This window comes from Arctopsyche grandis, chromosome 10, assembly GCF_051622035.1.
Source record: "Arctopsyche grandis isolate Sample6627 chromosome 10, ASM5162203v2, whole genome shotgun sequence".
Classification (NCBI taxonomy): domain Eukaryota; kingdom Metazoa; phylum Arthropoda; class Insecta; order Trichoptera; family Hydropsychidae; genus Arctopsyche; species Arctopsyche grandis.
In genome coordinates this window covers 31,254,046-31,277,210 of record NC_135364.1, presented here as the reverse complement: position 1 = coordinate 31,277,210, position 23,165 = coordinate 31,254,046, and the positions used below count along the sequence as shown (strand labels likewise).

Sequence of the window (23,165 nt, the reverse complement as noted above, 5' to 3'; positions counted from 1 at the left end):
GAACTTTTTGTGGATATTTTGGTTATGTCGAAATCTCTGACTTCGGTGATGGTAAGGTTAGGTTGGGTTAGGTATTAAGAGGTAAGCACGTTTTGTGGATATTTTGGCAATGTCTAATTCTTTGCTTTCGGTGATGGTTAGGTTCAGATGGGTGAGGTTTGGTAGGATAAGAACTTTTTGTGGATATTTTGGCAATGTCGAAATCTCTGACTTCGGTGATGGTAAGGTTAGGTTGGGTTAGGTATTGTGAGGTAAGCACGTTTTGTGGATATTTTGGCAATGTCCAATTCTTTGCTTTCGGTGATGGTTAGGTTCAGATGGGTGAGGTTTGGTAGGATAAGAACTTTTTGTGGATATTTTGGCAATGTCGAAATCTCTGATTTCGGTGATGGTAAGGTTAGGTTGGGTTAGGTATTGTGAGGTAAGCACGTTTTGTGGATATTTTGGCAATGTCCAATTTTTTGCTTTCGGTGATGGTTAGGTTCAGATGGGTGAGGTTTGGTAGGATAAGAACTTTTTGTGGATATTTTGGCAATGTCGAAATCTCTGAATTTCGTGATGGTTAGGTAAGGTTAAGTTAGGTATTGTGAAGTAAGCCCGTTTTGTGGATATTTAAGCAATGTTAAATTCTTCGTTTTCGGTGATGATAAGGCTCAGATGGGTGAGGTTTGGTGGGGTATGAACTTTTTGTGGATATTTTTGCAATGTCGAAATCTCTGACTTCGGTGATGGTAAGTTTAGGTTGGGTTAAATATTGTGAGGTAAGCCCTTTTTTTGGATATTTTGGCAATGTCCAATTCTTTGATTTCGGTGATGGTTAGGTTCAGATGGGTGAGGTTTGGTAGGAAAATAACTTTTTGTGGATATTTTGGCAATGTCGAAATCTCTGACTTCGTTGATGGTTAGGTTAGGTTGGGTTAGGTATTGTGAGGAAAGCACGTTTTGTGGATATTTTGGCAATGTCTTTTTCTTTGATTTCAGTGACGGTTAGGTTCAGATGGGTGAGGTTTGGTAGGATAAGAACTTTTTGTGGATACTTTGGCAATGTCGAAATCTCTGACTTTGGTGATAGTTTGGTTAGGTAAAATTAGGTGTTGTGAGGTAAGCCCGTTTTGTAGATATTTTGGCAATGTCCAATTCTTTGATTTCGGTGATGGTTAGGTTCAGATGGGTGAGGTTTGGTAGGATAAGTACTTTTTGTGGATATTTTGGCAATGACGAATTCTCTGACTTCGGTGATGGTTAGGTTAGGTTAAGTTAGGTATTGTGAGGTAAGTCCTTTTTGTGGATATTTTGGATATGTCCAATTCTTTGATTACGGTGATGGTAAGGTTCAGATGGGTGAGGTTTGGTAGGATAAGAACTTTTTGTGGATATTTTGGCAATGTCGAATTCTCTGACTTCGGTGATGGTAAGGTTAGGTAATGTTAGGTGTTGTAAGGTAAGCCCGTTTTGTTGATATTTTGGCAATGTCCAATTCTTTGATTTCGGTGATGGTTAGGTTCAGATGGGTGAGGTTTGGTAGGATAAGAACTTTTTGTGGATATTTTGGCAATGTCAAATTCTCTGACTTCGGTGATGGTAAGGTTAGGTAATGTTAGGTGTTGTGAGGTAAGCCCGTTTTGTAGATATTTTGGCAATGTCCAATTCTTTGATTTCGGTGATGGTTAGGTTCAGATGGGTGAGGTTTGGTAGGATAAGTACTTTTTGTGGATATTTTGGCAATGACGAATTCTCTGACTTCGGTGATGGTAAGGTTATGTTGTGTAAGGTATTGTGATGTAAGCACGTTTTGTGGATATTTTGGCAATGTCCAATTCTTTGATTTCGGTGATGGTTAGGTTCAGATGGGTGAGGTTTGGTAGGATAAGAACTTTTTGTGGATATTTTGGCAATGTCGAATTCTCTGACTTCGGTGATGGTTAGGTTAGGTTAAGTTAGGTATTGTGAGGTAAGCCTTTTTTGTGGATATTTTGGCAATGTCCAATTCTTTGATTACGGTGATGGTTAGGTTCAGATGGGTGAGGTTTGGTAGGATAAGAACTTTTTGTGGATATTTTGGCAATGTCGAAATCCCTGACTTTTGTGATGGTTAGGTAAGGTTAAGTTAGGTATTGTGAGGTAAGCCCGTTTTGTGGATATTTTGGCAATGTTTAATTCTTCGATTTCGGTGATGGTAAGGCTCAGATGGGTGAGGTTTGGTGGGGTATGAACTTTTTGTGGATATTTTTGCAATGTCGAAATCTCTGACTTCGGTGATGGTAAGTTTAGGTTGGGTTAAATATTGTGAGGTAAACCTTTTTTTGGATATTTTGGCAATGTCCAATTCTTTGATTTCTGTGATGGTTAGGTTCAGATGGGTGAGGTTTGGTAGGATAAGAACTTTTTGTGGATATTTTGGCAATGTCGAATTCTCTGACTTCGGTGATGGTTCGGTTAGGTTAAGTTAGGTATTGTGAGGTAATCCCTTTTTTGTGAATATTTTGGCAATGTCCAATTCTTTGATTACGGTGATGGTTAGGTTCAGATGGGTGAGGTTTGGTAGGATAAGAACTTTTTGTGGATATTTTGGCAATGTCGCAATCTCTGACTTTCATGATGGTTAGGTTAGGTTAGGTTAGGAATTGTGGGGTAAGCCCGTTTTGTGGATATTTTGGCAATGTTTAATTCTTCGATTTCGGTGATGGTAAGGCTCAGATGGGTGAGGTTTGGTGGGGTATGTACTTTTTGTGGATATTTTTGCAATGTCGAAATCTCTGACTTCGGTGATGGTAAGTTTAGGTTGGGTTAAATAATGTGAGGTAAGCCCTTTTTTTGGATATTTTGGCAATGTCCAATTCTTTGATCTCGGTGATGGTTAGGTTCAGATGGGTGAGGTTTGGTAGGATAAGAACTTTTTGTGGATATTTTGGCAATGTCGAATTCTCTGACTTTGCTGATAGTTAGGTTAGGTTAAGTTAGGTGTTGTGAGGTGAGCCCGTTTTGTTGATATTTTGGCAATGTCCAATTCTTTGATTTCGGTGATGGTTAGGTTCAGATGGGTGAGGTTTGGTAGGACAAGTACTTTTTGTGGATATTTTGGCAATGACGAATTCTCTGACTTCGGTGATGGTTAGGTTAGGTTAAGTTAGGTAATGTGAGGTCAGCCCTTTTTGTGGATATTATGGCAATGTTCAATTCTTTGATTACGGTGAAGGTTAGGTTCAGATGGGTGAGGTTTGGTAGGATAAGAACTTTTTGTGGATATTTTAGCAATGTCGAAATCTCTGACTTCGGTGACGGTTAGGTTAGGTTCGGTTAGGTATTGTGAGGCAGGCACGTTTTGTGGATATTTTGGCAATGTCCAATTCTTTAATTTCGGTGACGGTAAGGTTCAGATGGGTGAGGTTTGGTAGGATAAGAACTTTTCGTGGATATTTTGGCAATGTCAAATTCTCTGACTTCGGTGATGGTTATGTGAGGTTGGGTTACGTATTGTGAAGTATGCACGTTTTGTGGATATTTTGGCAATGTCTAATTCTTTGATTTCAGTGATGGTTAGGTTCAGATGGGTGAGGTTTGGTAGGATAAGAACTTTTTGTGGATATTTTGGCAATGTCGAAATCTCTGACTTCGGTGATGGTAAGGTTAGGTTGGGTTAGGTATTGTGAGGTAAGCACGTTTTGTGGATATTTTGGCAATGTCCAATTCTTTGCTTTCGGTGATGGTTAGGTTCAGATGGGTGAGGTTTGGTAGGACAAGAACTTTTTGTGGATATTTTGGCAATGTCGAATTCTCTGACTTCGGTGATGGTTAGGTTAGGTTAAGTTAGGTATTGTGAGGTAAGCCCTTTTTGTAGATATTTTGGCAATGTCCAATTCTTTGCTTTCGGTGATGGTTAGGTTCAGATGGGTGAGGTTTGGTAGGATAAGAACTTTTTGTGGATATTTTGGCAATGTCGAAATCTCTGACTTCGGTGATGGTAAGGCTAGGTTGGGTTAGGTATTGTGAGGTAAGCACGTTTTGTGGATATTTTGGCAATGTCCAATTCTTTGCTTTCGGTGATGGTTAGGTTCAGATGGGTGAGGTTTGGTAGGATAAGAAGTTTTTGTGGATATTTTGGCAATGTCGAAATCTCTGAATTTCGTGATGGTAAGGTTAGGTTAAGTTAGGTATTGTGAGGTAAGCCCGTTTTGTGGATATTTTGGCAATGTTAAATTCTTCGATTTCGGTGATGGTAAGGCTCAGATGGGTGAGGTTTGGTGGGGTATGACTTTTTTGTGGATATTTTTGCAATGTCGAAATCTCTGACTTCGGTGATGGTAAGTTTAGGTTGGGTTAAATATTGTGAGGTAAGCCCTTTTTTTGAATATTTTGGCAATGTCCAATTCTTTGATTTCGGTGATGGTTAGGTTCAGATGGTTGAGGTTTGGTAGGATAAGAACTTTTTGTGGATATTTTGGCAATGTCGAATTCTCTGACTTCGGTGATGGTAAGGTTAGGTTAAGTTAGGTACTGTGAGGTTAGCCCGTTTTGTGGATATTTTGGCAATGCTTATTTCTTCGATTTCGGTGATGATAAGGCTCAGATGGGTGAGGTTTGGTGGGGTATGAACTTTTTGTGGATATTTTTGCAATGTCGAAATCTCTGACTTTGGAGATGGTAAGTTTAGGTTGGGTTAAATATTGTGAGGTAAGCCCTTTTTTTGGATATTTTGGCAATGTCCAATTCTTTGATTTCGGTGATGGTTAGGTTCAGATGGGTGAGGTTTGATAGGATAAGAACTTTTTGTGGATATTTTGGCAATGTCGAATTCTCTGACTTTGGTGATAGTTAGGGTTGGTAAAGTTAGGTGTTGTGAGGTGAGCCCGTTTTGTAGATATTTTGGCAATGTCCAATTCTTTGATTTCGGTGATGGTTAGGTTCAGATGGGTGAGGTTTGGTAGGATAAGTACTTTTTGTGGATATTTTGGCAATTACGAATTCTCTGACTTCGGTGATGGTTAGGTTAGGTTGAGTTAGGTATTGTGAGGTAAGCCCTTTTTGTTGATATTTTGGCAATGTCCAATTCTTTGATTACGGTGATGGTTAGGTTCAGATGGGTGAGGTTTGGTAGGACAAGAACTTTTTGTGGATATTTTGGCAATGTCGAATTCTCTGACTTCGGTGATGGTTAGGTTAGGTTAAGTTAGGTATTGTGAGGTAAGCCCTTTTTGTAGATATTTTGGCAATGTCCAATTCTTTGCTTTCGGTGATGGTTAGGTTCAGATGGGTGAGGTTTGGTAGGATAAGAACTTTTTGTGGATATTTTGGCAATGTCGAATTTTCTGACTTCGGTGATGGTAAGGCTAGGTTGGGTTAGGTATTGTGAGGTAAGCACGTTTTGTGGATATTTTGGCAATGTCCAATTCTTTGCTTTCGGTGATGGTTAGGTTCAGATGGGTGAGGTTTGGTAGGATAAGAACTTTTTGTGGATATTTTGGCAATGTCGAAATCTCTGAATTTCGTGATGGTTAGGTTAGGTTAAGTTAGGTATTGTGAGGTAAGCCCGTTTTGTGGATATTTTGGCAATGTTAAATTCTTCGATTTCGGTGATGGTAAGGCTCAGATGGGTGAGGTTTGGTGGGGTATGAACTTTTTGTGGATATTTTTGCAATGTCGAAATCTCTGACTTCGGTGATGGTAAGTTTAGGTTGGGTTAAATATTGTGAGGTAAGCCCTTTTTTTGGATATTTTGGCAATGTGCAATTCTTTGATTTCGGTGATGGTTAGGTTCAGATGGGTGAGGTTTGGTAGGATAAGAACTTTTTGTGGATATTTTGGCAATGTCGAATTCTCTGACTTCGGTGATGGTTCGGTTAGGTTAAGTTAGGTATTGTGAGGTAATCCCTTTTTGTGAATATTTTGGCAATGTCCAATTCTTTGATTACGGTGATGGTTAGGTTCAGATGGGTGAGGTTTGGTAGGATAAGAACTTTTTGTGGATATTTTGGCAATGTCGCAATCTCTGACTTTCATGATGGTTAGGTTAGGTTAGGTTAGGAATTGTGGGGTAAGCCCGTTTTGAGGATATTTTGGCAATGTTTAATTCTTCGATTTCGGTGATGGTAAGGCTCAGATGGGTGAGGTTTGGTGGGGTATGAACTTTTTGTGGATATTTTTGCAATGTCGAAATCTCTGACTTCGGTGATGGTAAGTTTAGGTTGGGTTAAATATTGTGAGGTAAGCCCTTTTTTTGGATATTTTGGCAATGTCCAATTCTTTGATTTCGGTGATGGTTAGGTTCAGATGGGTGAGGTTTGGTAGGATAAGAACTTTTTGTGGATATTTTGGCAATGTCGAATTCTCTGACTTCGGTGATGGTAAGGTTAGGTAATGTTAGGTGTTGTGAGGTAAGCCCGTTTTGTAGATATTTTGGCAATGTCCAATTCTTTGATTTCGGTGACGGTAAGGTTCAGATGGGTGAGGTTTGGTAGGATAAGAACTTTTCGTGGATATTTTGGCAATGTCAAATTCTCTGACTTCGGTGATGGTTAGGTGAGGTTGGGTTACGTATTGTGAAGTATGCACGTTTTGTGGATATTTTGGCAATGTCTAATTCTTTGATTTCAGTGATGGTTAGGTTCAGATGGGTGAGGTTTGGTAGGATAAGAACTTTTTGTGGATATTTTGGCAATGTCGAAATCTCTGACTTCGGTGATGGTAAGGTTAGGTTGGGTTAGGTATTGTGAGGTAAGCACGTTTTGTGGATATTTTGGCAATGTCCAATTCTTTGCTTTCGGTGATGGTTAGGTTCAGATGGGTGAGGTTTGGTAGGACAAGAACTTTTTGTGGATATTTTGGCAATGTCGAATTCTCTGACTTCGGTGATGGTTAGGTTAGGTTAAGTTAGGTATTGTGAGGTAAGCCCTTTTTGTAGATATTTTGGCAATGTCCAATTCTTTGCTTTCGGTGATGGTTAGGTTCAGATGGGTGAGGTTTGGTAGGATAAGAACTTTTTGTGGATATTTTGGCAATGTCGAAATTTCTTACTTCGGTGATGGTAAGGCTAGGTTGGGTTAGGTATTGTGAGGTAAGCACGTTTTGTGGATATTTTGGCAATGTCCAATTCTTTGCTTTCGGTGATGGTTAGGTTCAGATGGGTGAGGTTTGGTAGGATAAGAAGTTTTTGTGGATATTTTGGCAATGTCGAAATCTCTGAATTTCGTGATGGTTAGGTTAGGTTAAGTTAGGTATTGTGAGGTAAGCCCGTTTTGTGGATATTTTGGCAATGTTAAATTCTTCGATTTCGGTGATGGTAAGGCTCAGATGGGTGAGGTTTGGTGGGGTATGAACTTTTTGTGGATATTTTTGCATTGTCGAAATCTCTGACTTCGGTGATGGTAAGTTTAGGTTGGGTTAAATATTGTGAGGTAAGCCCTTTTTTTGAATATTTTGGCAATGTCCAATTCTTTGATTTCGGTGATGGTTAGGTTCAGATGGGTGAGGTTTGGTAGGATAAGAACTTTTTGTGGATATTTTGGCAATGTCGAATTCTCTGACTTCGGTGATGGTAAGGTTAGGTAATGTTAGGTGTTGTGAGGTAAGCCCGTTTTGTAGATATTTTGGCAATGTCCAATTCTTTGATTTCGGTGATGGTTAGGTTCAGATGGGTGAGGTTTGGTAGGATAAGTACTTTTTGTGGATATTTTGGCAATGACGAATTCTCTGACTTCGGTGATGGTAAGGTTATGTTGTGTTAGGTATTTTGATGTAAGCACGTTTTGTGGATATTTTGGCAATGTCCAATTCTTTGAGTTCGGTGATGGTTAGGTTCAGATGGGTGAGGTTTGGTAGGATAAGAACTATTTGTGGATATTTTGGCAATGTCGAAATCTCTGATTTTCGTGATGGTTAGGTTAGGTTAAGTTAGGTACTGTGAGGTAAGCCCGTTTTGTGGATATTTTGGCAATGCTTATTTCTTCGATTTCGGTGATGATAAGGCTCAGGTGCGTGAGGTTTGGTGGGGTATGAACTTTTTGTGGATATTTTTGCAATGTCGAAATCTCTGACTTTGGAGATGGTAAGTTTAGGTTGGGTTAAATATTGTGAGGTAAGCCCTTTTTTTGGATATTTTGGCAATGTCCAATTCTTTGATTTCGGTGATGGTTAGGTTCAGATGGGTGAGGTTTGATAGGATAAGAACTTTTTGTGGATATTTTGGCAATGTCGAATTCTCTGACTTCGGTGATGGTAAGGTTAGGTTGGGTTAGGTATTGTGAGGTAAGCACGTTTTGTGGATTCTTTGGCAATGTCCAATTCTTTGATTTCGGTGATGGTTAGGTTCAGATGGGTGAGGTTTGGTAGGATAAGAACTTTTTGTGGATATTTTGGAAATGTCGAATTCTCTGACTTCGGTGATGGTTAAGTTAGGTTGGGTTAGGTATTGTGAGGTAAGCACGTTTTGTGGATATTTTCGCAATGTCCAATTCTTTGATTTCGGTGATGGTTAGGTTCAGATGGGTGAGGTTTGGTAGGATAAGAACTTTTCGTGGATATTTTGGCAATGTCGAATTCTCTGACTTCGGTGATGGTAAGGTGAGGTTGGGTTAGGTATTGTGAGGTAAGCACGTTTTGTGGATATTTTCGCAATGTCCAATTCTTTGATTTCGGTGATGGTTAGGTTCAGATGGGTGAGGTTTGGTAGGATAAGAACTTTTTGTGGATATTTTGGCAATGTCGAATTTTCTAACTTCGGTGATGGTTAGGTTAGGTTGGGTTAGGTATTGTGAGGAAAGCACGTTTTGTGGATATTTAATCAATGTCCAATTCTTTGATTTCGGTGATGGTTAGGTTCAGATGGGTGAGGTTTGGTAGGATAAGAACTTTTTGTGGATATTTTGGGAATGTCGAATTCTCTGACTTCGGTAATGGTTAGGTTAGGTTGGGTTAGGTATTGTGAAGTAAGCACGTTTTGTGGATATTTTCGCAATGTCCAATTCTTTGATTTCGGTAATGGTTAGGTTCAGATGAGTGTGGTTTGGTAGGATAAGAACTTTTTGTGGATATTTTGGCAATGTCGAATTCTCTGACTTCGGTGATGGTTAGGTTAGGTTGGTTTAGGTATTGTAAGGAAGCACGTTTTGTGGATATTTTCGCAATGTCCAATTCTTTGATTTCGGTGATGGTTAGGTTCAGATGAGTGTGGTTTGGTAGGATAAGAACTTTTTGTGGATATTTTGGCAATGTCGAATTCTCTGACTTCGGTGATGGTTAGGTTAGGTTGGGTTAGGTATTGTGAGGTAAGCACGTTTTGTGGATTCTTTGGCAATGTCCAATTCTTTGATTTCGGTGATGGTTAGGTTCAGATGGGTGAGGTTTGGTAGGATAAGAACTTTTTGTGGATATTTTGGAAATGTCGAATTCTCTGACTTCGGTGATGGTTAAGTTAGGTTGGGTTAGGTATTGTGAGGTAAGCACGTTTTGTGGATATTTTCGCAATGTCCAATTCTTTGATTTCGGTGATGGTTAGGTTCAGATGGGTGAGGTTTGGTAGGATAAGAACTTTTCGTGGATATTTTGGCAATGTCGAATTTTCTGACTTCGGTGATGGTAAGGTGAGGTTGGGTTAGGTATTGTGAGGTAAGCACGTTTTGTGGATATTTTCGCAATGTCCAATTCTTTGATTTCGGTGATGGTTAGGTTCAGATGGGTGAGGTTTGGTAGGATAAGAACTTTTTGTGGATATTTTGGCTATGTCGAATTTTCTAACTTCGGTGATGGTTAGGTTAGGTTGGGTTAGGTATTGTGAGGTAGGCACGTTTTGTGGATTTTTTCGCAATGTCAAATTCTTTGATTTCGGTGATAGTTAGGTTCAGATGGGTGAGGTTTGGTAGGATAAGAACTTGTTCCGACTTTTGTAATGACGTGTGGCAAACAGTCTTATTAACTGATTGTCGATTGGCATTATTGACGAGTTGGCATTAGTGTCGGCCCAAGCGGAAATACGCGACGGTCGACAGAGTCACCGAGTAGACGGCGTACGGACAGCTTGTGTTCCGTACGCTCCGCTGGCCCACCACGTGCAAATTTTACATTTCAATAAACTACATCAAACCATTATCGAATTCTTTTCCATGATGGTCACTTCGAACCGGACACCAGTAACCTAGGCCACAACACCAAACGGACAAACCAATAGGAAAAAACGTGGTCGAGAAAAAATGGATGTCAATTAAGAAATCGGTATCGTTCCTTTGTTACTATCCATACCTTTCCAATACTAATAACATGTTTGCTTCTATTTCAGCAATATATTGATTGATGTACAGAGGTACATGACCGCGTGATTGACGCAGAAAATATATAAATAAAAACATAACCTACAAAGACGCATGGGACACAGAGGTAATCCAAAATTATCGGAACGATCACATAAACATCGTAAAGGATATTCAAGTAAGTGAATGTATTCAATCTCAGGCAATCTGTTCAAAAGGCAATCATGTGGGTAGGTCAGTTTTAAAATATGTTTTAAAGTATAACAATTAATTAACGCGATTGTATAAAATAATATCGCGCTACGAAGGAATGTTTCATCGGTCGCATCGAATTTCGTATTAAAAGTGTAAAATCAGATGTAGTGTAAAATTAGCAAAGCACGTGGAGAATTATACTTGTAGCCCCAAAGTGGATTAAATCAAGTACATACCGGTATATTCATATCGGTAGATCTTTGTTTCTTAATGTGTGTAGAAACACCCTCCCCCCCCCCCCCTTCCACGATAAATGTGGAATTATACTTGTAGCCCCAAAGTGGCTTAAACCAAGTACATACCGGTATATTCATAGCGGTAGATCTTTGTTTCTTAATGTGTGTAGAAACACCCTCCCCCCCCCCCCTTCCACGATAAATGTGGAATTATACTTGTAGCCCCAAAGTGGCTTAAACCAAGTACATACCGGTATATTCATATCGGTAGATCTTTGTTTCTTAATGTGTGTAGAAACACCCTCCCCCCCCCCCCCTTCCACGATAAATGTGGAATTACACTTGTAGCCCCAAAGTGGATTAAATCAAGTACATACCGGCATATTCATACATCGGTAGATCTCTTTGTTTCATAATGTGTGATGAAACAGTGGTGATTTAAAATAAATCACAAGACTTGTAGCCCCAAAGTGGTTTAAATCAAGCACCCACCAATTTAGGGTTGTTATTTCTTCCAAAATATGTTGGATAGATTCTGGTGATAATAGTTAAAGTAGAATATTAAGATTCACGGTTAATCATTGAATATTATTACCTTATCTCTACGAATAGTTCAATTGACAGCTATAGTAGAGAATAACTGTATTTATGAGACGAAATAGTGCAACTTTCTGAAACAAATGTCAAGTGCTGAAAACGAGGTAATAGAAGCTTCGACTTCCCAGTCGCATAAAGGTCGAAATCCAACTAGGGACGTAGAACCTATTAGAGACAGGTCAAGCTCTAGAATACATCAGACTCGAAGTCAGACTCAATCGATAAAAACATTAGCGAAAGAAAATAAAGTAGAAGTTACAATGACGTCAATAGAATTAAGGTATTCGGGCGCGTTTAAAAGACTACAGGAGAAAATAGACAGAATCTCCGAAATAAATGAAGGACAGTATCAATTTATTGAAAAAGCATACGACTATCTCCAAAAACTCCATTATGAGTATTTAGACAACATCACAGATATAGAGCAGGCGGATCAAATAGACGAAGAGTTCTACATAATCACAATGACAATTCAAAATCTTAAAGCAGCATTAGAGAGACAATCCATTCAAGATTGTAAACTGAAGGTAGAGCAAGCAACAATTAAATTTGCTAGAGATAAGTTACCGACGTTAACCATTCCCACATTTCAGGGAGATCCATCTGAATGGCAATCGTTTCAACAAGCTTTTAAGAATATAATAGGAAACAAAACGGAATATTCGAATGTCACGAAATTACTATATTTGCATCAATCATTACGCGGTCCCGCTTTGGCAGCTGTATCAGGTTTAGATATTAGCTCAGACAATTACGAAATAGCTTGGAGTATTTTAGACAAGCAATATAATTTACCAAGACTTAATCTCAAAACTAGGATTAACTCACTTTGTGACTTAAAATTAATCACAAGAGAATCACATATCGAATTGAGAAATCTATTGAATCAGGTAACAGTGTGTATTAAAAACATTGAATCGTTGGGTTACGCGAGAGAAATTTTAGATCCATGGGTAACATGTTTAGTTCTAAGGAAATTACCATTTAGTTTATTAAAGGACTGGGAAACATCTCTGGTTGACAGAGAAATGCCACCGTACGAGAAGTTAGAAACGTTTCTGCAGAATAGATGTAACGTATTACAATCTACTGCATCGGTAATTACGGTGAAAGAATTCCCTCATAACCGTCAACGAATCAGGAGAACTCATGTCGCGAACAAAAACCCATCAAGTAAGGTAAACGCATGCGCATTCTGTCGAAATAATCATTTCATAGGCAAATGTGATAAATTCAAAGCAAAATCCAGTATGGAAAGAAATGAATTCGTTAAATCTAATAACATGTGTTTTAAATGTTTAAATTCATCGCATAAGATAACAAATTGCAAGTCTAACTATAATTGCTTAAGGTGCAAACAAAACCATCACACTTTGTTGCATCAGGACGATACATTTAGTTCCAATAATACGGGAAGGAAGTCAATTAATGCTCATTCTACTCATTTCTCTCAAAGGGAGATAATTTTACCGACGGTACAAGTAGACATTATAACGTCCAATGGAACGGTCGTTAAGGGTCGCACATTATTAGATTCCGGCTCACAAGTCAACTATGTTACCACATCTTTCGCTAAGAAGAATAACTTCAAATTAGAGAAAATCTCTCAAAAAATTGTAGGTATCGCTAATCAAGAAAGTAGCATTCGTCACATCACCAAGGTGACCATAAGGTCTTCAACCACTAATTACTCAACCAAAGTGTTGTGTTTGGTATTACCAGAAATTACTGGCGAAATTCCAACTGTGAAACTGGATCAACAGTTAATTTCAATACCAGCGGGAATCAAGTTATCAGATCCCCTTTGGAATAAACCGACGCCAATCGATTTATTGCTCGGCGCCGAGATTTGCGTTCATGCTATGAAAGCAGGAACCATCCAGTTAGGAAAAGGTATGCCTATCTTAAAGGATACCGAATTCGGATGGACAATAGTTGGTCCATATCCCGAAGTAAATAATGCTCCAGGGAAGAGCCACATAGGCTTAAGTCAATTAGACAATCACATTCAAAACTTTTGGATGATAGAACAGGTTCCTATTGTAAAACATCAATCTCTTGAGGAGAAAAGGTGTGAGGAACATTTCCAAGCACACACATCACGAGATAAAAACGGTAGATTTTGTGTAGCTTTACCATATAAAAATTCCCCGGTAGTATTAGGAAGTTCATTGCACATTGCGGAGAAAAGACACAAAACTTTGGAAAGACGTTTTTTAGCCAATAATAATTTAAAAATGGAATACAATAAAGTTTTAGAAGAGTACATAAATTTAGGACACATGTCAGAGTGTGAACCTCCGGAGGCACATGAGGTTCATTGTTATTTACCTCATCACGTCGTGGTTAAGGAGTCTAGCCTTACCACTAAATATCGTGTAGTTTTTGATGCGTCCGCAAAGACAACGTCCAATATCTCACTAAATAATATTTTGATGGTGGGACCTAGTGTCCAATCAGATTTGTTAAGTTTACTACTCAACTTTCGACTCCATAAATACGTGATTACTGCGGATATTAAGCAGATGTACCGACAGATTCAAATAGCAGAGAAAAATAAAAATGTACAACGAATCATTTGGCGAACAGATCCCCAGAGTAAATTCAAGCATTACAAACTTAATACAGTAACATTCGGAACTGCTTCAGCCCCATTTTTAGCTACTAGATGTCTAAATCAGTTAGCAGAGGAGAATAGAAACAAATATCCCATCGCTAGTAAAGTGATCGAACGTGATTTTTATGTTGATGATTTGCTCACGGGAACTAATACTATTGAAGCTGGTAAATTATTAAAGGTTCAACTGGAAACCATATTATTATCAGCCGGTATGCCCTTAAGCAAATGGACATCGAACAACTCCGATATAATCACGGATGTTAAGGCTGACGATTGTTCAGATTTTAACTTCTCTAACGAATCACACAAAACTTTAGGTTTATTTTGGAAACCGCGGGAAGACGTTTTTGTATTTAAGGTTCAAACCGAAGTCGAGATTGAAAATATAACAAAAAGAAACTTTTTATCAGTAATTAGTCAGATCTTCGACCCATTAGGACTATTATCTCCATTGTTAATTAATTATAAGATATTAATGCAATCTGTCTGGCAACAAACCATTGGTTGGGATGAATTCATTCCTCAGACAATCTTCAAAAAATGGAAAGATTGCCAATTATCCAATACAGTCATGAAACTTTATAAAATTCCTAGATTGATAATACTAAATAATGCCATTAATATACAGGCACACGGATTTTGTGACGCATCCGAGAAAGCTTATGGTGCTTGTATTTATGTAAAATGTACTGATCAATTGGGAAATTCCAAATGTCATCTTGTGTGTTCTCGTTCGAGAGTCGCTCCGCTCAGTTTTGTAACTATTCCGCGTTTAGAGCTGTGCTCCGCTATGTTATTATCAAAGTTAATGAAGTCAACAATAGACCAATTAACAATTCATATTAATGAAAAATATTATTGGACGGATTCAACCGTCGCATTGCATTGGATTAGAGGAGAGTCATGTAAATGGACCACCTTCGTTGCCAATCGAGTGGCCGAAATCCAATCAATATCTCAACCCATTGAGTGGTACCATGTCTCCTCTACAGACAATCCAGCAGATTTAATTTCTCGAGGGACTCAACCATCAGAATTAAATCATAATTCGTTATGGTGGGACGGCCCTAGTTGGTTGAAATTAGACGAATCACGATGGCCTCGAAGACCTCCTGAGATCACAATAGATCTTCCAGAGAGAAGGGTAGTCACTAACGCTACCCTTGTGAGGGAAAATAATTGGATAGATAAACATTCTCATCTTCCAAGACTCCTTCGAGTTTTATCATATGTTCGTCGGCCACTAAGGAATAAACAATTAAACGTTAAAGAAAATAACGAACCGTCCGCTTTAGAATTAAAAGATGCTTTAAATAATTTGATAAGGTTATCGCAAATGGAATCATTTCCATTGGAATATCGTTTGCTGAGCAAGGGACATCCAATTCCCAGTAGCAGTAAATTAGCTAAATTGTCCCCTCTATTCCACGAGAATTTAATTTGTGTTGGAAGTAGACTTCCTCTGGGAACAACTCTATCAACGTCACCCATTATCTTGTCAAATAAGCATAAACTTACACACATGATTGTCCGAGATGCGCACTTGAAATATATTCACTTGGGTACTCAAGCCTTACTGTCGTTATTGCGGCAGACCTATTGGCCATTGGCCGGACATAATACTGTCAAAGGAGTGGTGCGTTCATGTGTCATTTGTTTCAGAAATAAACCACTGTCACACAATAGATTAATGGGATTACTCCCGCTTGAACGTACCACTGCGAATTTTCCTTTCAGTCATGTGGGGATAGATTTCGCAGGACCTTTTCCTGTGAAGAGTGGTTGCAATAAGAATTCTAAGATAATTAAGGGTTACGTTTGTGTCTTTGTGTGTTTTTCCAGTAAGGCAGTTCACTTGGAACTTGTCGGAGACTTAACGAGTTCAAATTTCTTAAATTGTTTAAGAAGATTCGTAGCCAGACGTGGCAGGCCCAATACGATATATTCCGACAATGCTACTAATTTTGTCGGTGCAAGTCGTGAACTCGTTAATTTAGTAAAATTAATTTACGAACGTCCTCATGAGGAGAAGCTACTACGGTATGTAGCCTCCGAAGGGATTCGTTGGAAGTTTAACCCGCCAAGGGCGCCTCACATGGGAGGGCTGTGGGAAGCAGCGGTTAAATCCATGAAGATTCATTTAAACAAGGTGTTAAAGGCCACCACCTTAAATTTCGAATCATTTTGTACGGTATTGACTCAAATAGAAGCTTGCATGAATTCCCGTCCTCTTAGTCCCTTGTCTTCGGATCCACTAGACCTTTTACCCCTCACACCTGGACATTTCTTAATTGGCAGATCCTTACTCGCTCTTCCAATGGAGGTTAAATATAACACTAATGTCCATGCCAATCTGCTTCAGATACAATTGACCACAGCAGCATTTTGGAAACGTTGGTCGGCGGAATATTTACATTCTTTGCAGTTACGACACAAATGGAAGAAGGACTCGAGCAACAATCTGAGTGTGGGTCAAATGGTCCTGTTAAAGGAGGAACACATGCTGCCAACCCGATGGGTCTTGGGTCGAGTCACTAAATTGTATCCCGGACCAGATGGCAGAGTTCGAGTCGTCGACGTCTTTACTGCCAGCGGAGAGTTTCGTCGGTCCAGTCATCTAGTGGCGCCATTGCCGATTCTACCACAAGGACCACTTGACAGGAAGGAAGATCAGCAAGAGGGAGGAGAAACAGCAGCTTCAATTCCGTCAACTTCGGTAGCTTAGTTTAACCCGAAGACACTACCCCCAACTCATATTACTTATTAGATGTAATCATGAGTTTAAATCATTCAATGTTAATAGTAGTACTCCGTAATTCACTTTAATTGTGTTGTGTGTATAATTTAAGCTATTTTCATTTTAACATTCGGCAGTATATATCTCCGAATTTAATCTAATCATTTTGTCTTTATAATATAAGACTTGTCTCATGTCATCACTCGGAAGGATTATATCCGAGTTTAAAATAAACTGTTCAAATTTGACAGTTAAAATTAGATTCATGATTTGTTAATGTTAGTCTCCAAGCCACACTTAATGGAGCATCTTAAATTATTTCATGTCTACTTAATTATAACCTGCCGGGAGTCATCCGCAGGTCTTATGTTTCTTGTTATGAAAACATAAGTTAACTCTTACTGTTTATAGTATTTATGTGAATCATAGAATAAGTAAATATTATAATACTGAACATTTCGATGTTTAACGTAGAGACATCTATAATCATAGTTCGCCTTCATTTCCTGCTTGTAGGAATGAATGAATGACTTTCCAATTTACTTTTAATTTAGCAATGTTTGTGCTACTTGTTGATGAAATCAAGTTAACTTAGGAGCATTACACTCACTAATCAAGTTTAGTTGATCGGTAATAGCTGATCTGTCTTGACAACTGTAACAGTGTCAACATTGTATTGTCTAAGTTAACATCAAGATGAGGAATGCTTAAGTTTTAAACCATATACAGTCCACTCTCTCTTCTTTAAAGTAAACTTATCTTGTAATGCTTATTCACAGCTTCAAAGGAGATTTCAAAAATTTTGATGTAAATAGAAATAACATTCACCAGAGGTATACCTATAAGTTGAAATATTACTGAACCAATAAATTGATTTTATCCTCACACTGGATGAGGCAAAGGTTTCATTATTCACCCTCTATTTAATTATTTTAAGAGCTATGATTTATTGTAAACGACTCGTCAGTAATGCTGTAACTCTGTAGAATAACTGTATTGTTCAACAGTTTTCCTATGTGGGACTATGTTCCGACTTTTGTAATGACGTGTGGCAAACAGTCTTATTAACTGATTGTCGATTGGCATTATTGACGAGTTGGCATTAGTGTCGGCCCAAGCGGAAATACGCGACGGTCGACAGAGTTCGAGCAGACGGCGTACGGACAACTTGTGTTCCGTACGCTCCGCTGAACCACCACGTGCAAATTTTACATTTCAATAAACTACATCAAACCATTATCGAAGTCTTTTCCAGTTAGGTTCAGATGAGTGTGGTTTGGTAGGATAAGAACTTTTTGTGGATATTTTGGCAATGTCGAATTCTCTGACTTCGGTGATGGTTAGGTTAGGTTGGTTTAGGTATTGTAAGGAAGCACGTTTTGTGGATATTTTCGCAATGTCCAATTCTTTGATTTCGGTGATGGTTAGGTTCAGATGAGTGTGGTTTGGTAGGATAAGAACTTTTTGTGGATATTTTGGCAATGTCGAATTCTCTGACTTCGGTGATGGTTAGGTTAGGTTGGGTTAGGTATTGTGAGGTAAGCACGTTTTGTGGATTCTTTGGCAATGTCCAATTCTTTGATTTCGGTGATGGTTAGGTTCAGATGTGTGAGGTTTGGTAGGATAAGAACTTTTTGTGGATATTTTGGAAATGTCGAATTCTCTGACTTCGGTGATGGTTAAGTTAGGTTGGGTTAGGTATTGTGAGGTAAGCACGTTTTGTGGATATTTTCGCAATGTCTAATTCTTTGATTTCGGTGATGGTTAGGTTCAGATGGGTGAGGTTTGGTAGGATAAGAACTTTTCGTGGATATTTTGGCAATGTCGAATTCTCTGACTTCGGTGATGGTAAGGTGAGGTTGGGTTAGGTATTGTGAGGTAAGCACGTTTTGTGGATATTTTCGCAATGTCCAATTCTTTGATTTCGGTGATGGTTAGGTTCAGATGGGTGAGGTTTGGTAGGATAAGAACTTTTTGTGGATATTTTAGCAATGTCAAATTTTCTAACTTCGGTGATGGTTAGGTTAGGTTGGGTTAGGTATTGTGAGGTAGGCACGTTTTGTGGATATTTTCGCAATGTCAAATTCTTTGATTTCGGTGATGGTTAGGTTCAGATGGGTGAGGTTTGGTAGGATAAGAACTTTTTGTGGATATTTTGGGAATTTCGAATTCTCTGACTTCGGTAATGGTAAGGTTAGGTTGGGTTAGGTATTGTGAAGTAAGCACGTTTTGTGGATATTTTTGCAATGTCCAATTCTTTGATTTCGGTGATGGTTAGGTTCAGATGGGTGAGGTTTGGTAGGATAAGAACTTTTTGTGGATATTTTGGCAATGTCGAATTTTCTAACTTCGGTGATGGTTAGGTTAGGTTGGGTTAGGTATTGTGAGGAAGGCACGTTTTGTGGATATTTTCGCAATGTCAAATTCTTTGATTTCGGTGATGGTTAGGTTCAGATGGGTGAGGTTTGGTAGGATAAGAACTTTTTGTGGATATTTTGGGAATGTCGAATTCTCTGACTTCGGTGATGGTTAGGTTAGTATGGTTAGGTATTGTGAAGTAAGCACGTTTTGTGGATATTTTCGCAATGTCCAATTCTTTGATTTCGGTGATGGTTAGGTTCAGATGGGTGAGGTTTGGTAGGATAAGAACTTTTCGTGGATATTTTGGCAATGTCGAATTCTCTGACTTCGGTGATGGTAAGGTGTGGTTGGGTTAGGTATTGTGAGGTAAGCACGTTTTGTGGATATTTTCGCAATGTCCAATTTTTTGATTTCGGTGATGGTTAGGTTCAGATGGGTGAGGTTTGGTAGGATAAGAACTTTTTGTGGATATTTTGGGAATGTCGAATTCTCTGACTTCGGTAATGGTTAGGTTAGGTTGGGTTAGGTATTGTGAAGTAAGCACGTTTTGTGGATATTTTCGCAATGTCCAATTCTTTGATTTCGGTGATGGTTAGGTTCAGATGGGTGAGGTTTGGTAGGATAAGAACTTTTCATGGATATTTTGGCAATGTCGAATTCTCTGACTTCGGTGATGGTAAGGTGAGGTTGGGTTAGGTATTGTGAGGTAAGCACGTTTTGTGGATATTTTCGCAATGTCCAATTCTTTGATTTCGGTGATGGTTAGGTTCAGATGGGTGAGGTTTGGTAGGATAAGAACTTTTTGTGGATATTTTGGCAATGTCGAATTTTCTAACTTCGAAGATGGTTAGGTTAGGTTGGGTTAGGTATTGTGAGGAAGGCACGTTTTGTGGATATTTTCGCAATGTCAAATTCTTTGATTTCGGTGATGGTTAGGTTCAGATGGGTGAGGTTTGGTAGGATAAGAACTTTTTGTGGATATTTTGGGAATGTCGAATTCTCTGACTTCGGTAATGGTTAGGTTAGGTTGGGTTAGGTATTGTGAAGTAAGCACGTTTTGTGGATATTTTCGCAATGTCCAATTCTTTGATTTCGGTAATGGTTAGGTTCAGATGAGTGTGGTTTGGTAGGATAAGAACTTTTTGTGGAAATTTTGGCAATGTCGAATTCTCTGACTTCGGTGATGGTTAGGTTAGGTTGGTTTAGGTATTGTAAGGAAGCACGTTTTGTGGATATTTTCGCAATGTCCAATTCTTTGATTTCGGTGATGGTTAGGTTCAGATGAGTGTGGTTTGGTAGGATAAGAACTTTTTGTGGATATTTTGGCAATGTCGAATTCTCTGACTTCGGTAATGGTTAGGTTAGGTTGAGTTAGGTATTGTGAGGTAAGCACGTTTTGTGGATATTTTATCAATGTCCAATTCTTTGATTTCGGTGATGTTAAGGTTCAGATGGGTGAGGTTTGGTAGGATAAGAACTTTTTGTGGATATTTTGGGAATGTCGAATTCTCTGACTTCGGTAATGGTTAGTTTAGGTTGGGTTAGGTATTGTGAAGTAAGCACGTTTTGTGGATATTTTCGCAATGTCCAATTCTTTGATTTCGGTGATGGTTAGGTTCAGATGAGTGTGGTTTGGTAGGATAAGAACTTTTTGTGGATATTTTGGCAATGTCGAATTCTCTGACTTCGGTCATTGTAAGGTAAGGTTGGGTTAGGTATTGTGAGGTAAGCACGTTTTGTGGATATTTTGGCAATGTCCAATTCTTTGATTTCGGTAATGGTTAGGTTCAGATGGGTGAGGTTTGGTAGGATAAGAACTTTTCGTGGATATTTTGGCAATGTCGAATTCTCTGACTTCGGTGATGGTAAGGTGAGGTTGGGTTAGGTATTGTGAGGTAAGCACGTTTTGTGGATATTTTCGCAATGTCCAATTCTTTGATTTCGGTGATGGTTAGGTTCAGATGGGTGAGGTTTGGTAGGATAAGAACTTTTTGTGGATATTTTGGCAATGTCGAATTTTCTAACTTCGGTGATGGTTAGGTTAGGTTGGGTTAGGTATTGTGAGGAAGGCACGTTTTGTGGATATTTTCGCAACGTCAAATTCTTTGATTTCGGTGATGGTTAGGTTCAGATGGGTGAGGTTTGGTAGGATAAGAACTTTTTGTGGATATTTTGGGAATGTCGAATTCTCTGACTTCGGTGATGGTTAGGTTAGGTTGGGTTAGGTATTGTGAGGTAAGCAAGTTCTGTGGATATTTTCGCAACGTCCAATTCTTTGAGTTCGGTGATGGTTAGGTTCAGATGGGTGAGGTTTGGTAGGATAAGAACTTTTCGTGGATATTTTGGCAATGTCGAATTCTCTGACTTCGGTGATGGTTAGGTGAGGTTGGGTTAGGTATTGTAAGGAAGCACGTTTTGTGGATATTTTCGCAATGTCCAGATCTTTGATTTCGGTGATGGTTAGGTTCAGATGAGTGTGGTTTGGTAGGATAAGAACTTTTTGTGGATATTTTGGCAATGTCGAATTCTCTGACTTCGGTGATGGTTAGGTTAGGTTGGGTTAGGTATTGTGAGGTAAGCACGTTTTGTGGATATTTTCGCAATGTCCAATTCTTTGATTTCGGTGATGGTTAGGTTCAGATGGGTGAGGTTTGGTAGGATAAGAACTTTTTGTGGATATTTTGGGAATGTCGAATTCTCTGACTTCGGTAATGGTTAGGTTAGGTTGGGTTAGGTATTGTGAAGTAAGCACGTTTTGTGGATATTTTCGCAATGTCCAATTCTTTGATTTCGGTAATGGTTAGGTTCAGATGAGTGTGGTTTGGTAGGATAAGAACTTTTTGTGGATATTTTGGCAATGTCGAATTCTCTGACTTCGGTGATGGTTAGGTTAGGTTGGTTTAGGTATTGTAAGGAAGCACGTTTTGTGGATATTTTCGCAATGTCCAATTCTTTGATTTCGGTGATGGTTAGGTTCAGATGAGTGTGGTTTGGTAGGATAAGAACTTTTTGTGGATATTTTGGCAATGTCGAATTCTCTGACTTCGGTGATGGTTAGGTTAGGTTGGGTTAGGTATTGTGAGGTAAGCACGTTTTGTGGATTCTTTGGCAATGTCCAATTCTTTGATTTCGGTGATGGTTAGGTTCAGATGGGTGAGGTTTGGTAGGATAAGAACTTTTTGTGGATATTTTGGAAATGTCGAATTCTCTGACTTCGGTGATGGTTAAGTTAGGTTGGGTTAGGTATTGTGAGGTAAGCACGTTTTGTGGATATTTTCGCAATGTCCAATTCTTTGATTTCGGTGATGGTTAGGTTCAGATGGGTGAGGTTTGGTAGGATAAGAACTTTTCGTGGATATTTTGGCAATGTCGAATTTTCTGACTTCGGTGATGGTAAGGTGAGGTTGGGTTAGGTATTGTGAGGTAAGCACGTTTTGTGGATATTTTCGCAATGTCCAATTCTTTGATTTCGGTGATGGTTAGGTTCAGATGGGTGAGGTTTGGTAGGATAAGAACTTTTTGTGGATATTTTGGCTATGTCGAATTTTCTAACTTCGGTGATGGTTAGGTTAGGTTGGGTTAGGTATTGTGAGGTAGGCACGTTTTGTGGATTTTTTCGCAATGTCAAATTCTTTGATTTCGGTGATAGTTAGGTTCAGATGGGTGAGGTTTGGTAGGATAAGAACTTTTTGTGGATATTTTGGGAATGTCGAATTCTCTGACTTCGGTAATGGTTAGGTTAGGTTGGGTTAGGTATTGTGAAGTAAGCACGTTTTGTGGATATTTTCGCAATGTCCAATTCTTTGATTTCGGTAATGGTTAGGTTCAGATGAGTGTGGTTTGGTAGGATAAGAACTTTTTGTGGAAATTTTGGCAATGTCGAATTCTCTGACTTCGGTGATGGTTAGGTTAGGTTGGTTTAGGTATTGTAAGGAAGCACGTTTTGTGGATATTTTCGCAATGTCCAATTCTTTGATTTCGGTGATGGTTAGGTTCAGATGAGTGTGGTTTGGTAGGATAAGAACTTTTTGTGGATATTTTGGCAATGTCGAATTCTCTGACTTCGGTAATGGTTAGGTTAGGTTGAGTTAGGTATTGTGAGGTAAGCACGTTTTGTGGATATTTTATCAATGTCCAATTCTTTGATTTCGGTGATGTTAAGGTTCAGATGGGTGAGGTTT

At 38.9% G+C, this 23,165-nt stretch overlaps 1 protein-coding gene across 1 annotated transcript in view; it reads left to right on the top strand.

Moving 5' to 3' along the window:
• The window catches only part of LOC143918003 (uncharacterized), a 41,748-nt gene extending 31,668 nt beyond the window's left edge, over positions 1-10,080 (top strand). The window contains exon 2 of the mRNA XM_077439649.1: positions 9,946-10,080. The gene's annotated coding sequence lies outside the window, so the exon portion shown is untranslated. The remainder of the gene's footprint in view (positions 1-9,945) is intronic.
• Positions 10,081-23,165: the final 13,085 nt, after the last annotated feature.